The sequence below is a fragment of the Pteropus vampyrus genome, unplaced genomic scaffold (genome assembly GCF_000151845.1).
Source record: "Pteropus vampyrus isolate Shadow unplaced genomic scaffold, Pvam_2.0 Scaffold99, whole genome shotgun sequence".
NCBI lineage: Eukaryota > Metazoa > Chordata > Mammalia > Chiroptera > Pteropodidae > Pteropus > Pteropus vampyrus.
The window spans coordinates 5,420,099-5,422,112 of NW_011888880.1; the positions used below are offsets into that span (position 1 = coordinate 5,420,099).

General features: G+C 44.6%; 1 protein-coding gene across 1 annotated transcript in view; it reads right to left on the minus strand.

The window, feature by feature from the left end:
* Positions 1-2,014, minus strand: part of NCOA2 (nuclear receptor coactivator 2) — a 163,515-nt gene that overhangs the window by 5,619 nt on the left and 155,882 nt on the right. The gene's annotated exons all lie outside the window — the stretch shown is intronic.

Genomic DNA, 2,014 nt, shown 5'->3' on the forward strand with positions numbered 1-2,014 from the left:
GCAGATGTCCGCTAGACGTGTAAAGTTTTCTGATTGGTAATCCGTACCTGTGTAATTCATTTTAGCTGTGAGCAGCAGTGTTGGGGTCCCTACCACCATTATCCCCGTTTTGCAGATAACAGAACTGAGCTTGGAGACATGAAGCAAATTGCTGCAAGCCCACCTGGCTGGTAAGTAGTGGGTTCCGCCCCAGTTTGTGACTTAGGACCCACGCTCCTCACAGGTGTGATACGCTGCCTTTATTATTAACTGTTTTCTGTGGCTGTCAGAATTTCCTACACACCCCACATTTTGCCCCATCTTATTACCTACTAGACATATTTAACGTGTTTGTCATTCTTGACTTCTTAGGGCCGCCCCCATCTATCTGGGTCAGAATGGGGCAGGTATAGAAAACGCAGGCCGGCTGGCCTCGTGTCTACGCGGAAAGGTGTACCCGGCTAAGTCGCCTCTTCGCTCTGCCTCCAGGATCAACCGCTACAAGCCCCCGACATATAGGATGAAAGAGCCCAACAGCAAAAACACCTCTGAGGTTTTCTTCAGCCTTGTTACATCCCAGGCTTTCTCAAACCAGGCCACCCGCCTTGGAGCAGGGGCCTGGAGCCGGCCGGGGTTCAGACTGGCATCGCCCTGAGGTGGGCCCGTGAGAACTGGGCCCATTACCCACCCCACGATACTTGTAAAAATGTGAATGGAGTCTATGTGGGCGAACCCATTCATTGCTGAGTTACTGCTCTATCTACATCCGCAAAACCATCTCAGAAGTTTAAATATTTGCCCATCTTTAACAGAGAGAGAATTTAATGAATTTCCATTTTCAAAGAAAACGCACAACTCTGATGAGTACAAATGAAGTTCACCTGCACTCCCGACTCCACCCAACAGCCACAGCTCTACAATCGTTTAATATGGCAGAAGAGTGATACATGTGATGAGACCAAACAGAAATACAAATAAACAGAAAAAACGGAGACTAAAAAAAACATTAAATGATGAAATGACACCAGTTTTGATCAAAACAATGCTATAAGTCACTCAACAACCCCGAGGATCAGATTTTTAAATGTCACTTAGGAGGACGCTCCAGCTGTTTCCATGTCCTGGCCGCTGAGAATAATGCTTCAATGAACATCGAGGTGCATATATCTCTATGGATAAATGTTCTGAAATTTTGGGGGTAGAGACCCAGAAGAGGTTTGCTGGGTTACACGGTCATTCTAGTCTTAATTTTTTGAGAAGCCTCCATACTGTTTCATAGTGGCTGCACCAATTACATCCCTATCGGCAGTGTATGAGGGTGCTTTCTCAAGATTACCATGTCAAGCAAAATAAGTCAGACAGAAAAAGCTGAGAACCACGATTTCACTCAAATGTGCGATATAAAACTGAAAGCAACAAACGAACATGACAAACGGAGACTCATGGACACAGACAACAGTGTAGTGGTTACCAGGGGACGGGGGGAGGTACATGAGGGTGAAGGGTCAAATCTATGGTGACGGAAGGAGATTTGACTTTGGGTGGTGAACACACAATGCAACATACAGATGATGTGTAATAGAACTGCACACCCGAAACCTATATAGTTTTATTAACCAATGTCGCTCCAATAAATTTCACAAACGAATAAATGTTACTCAAACAAAACTCGAGGGGAATAACACCGAATGCTAAATTCTAACTACCACCGAAGACAAAGCACGACAGCCGCACAGGAAACATTTAAACTCCATTTTCCTTTCTTGATGATTTCAGGTTATATCACGCAAACCTCAAGTCATTTCTTTCCATTCTCAATATGAATCGACAGTCTTAACTCCCACTTATGTCTGCTGAACTGTGGGAATTGTGACGAGACTATTTTTAATGCTTCAGAGTCTCCAATGACTCTGCATCACCTTCATCACAGACTCTCATGACATGTCCGAGAGGTAGACTGGACACGGGAAAGCGCTTTTTAGTAACAAGAAATAAAGATGATTCAAGCTGAGAAGAAAGGAGACAGCAGTGGGAC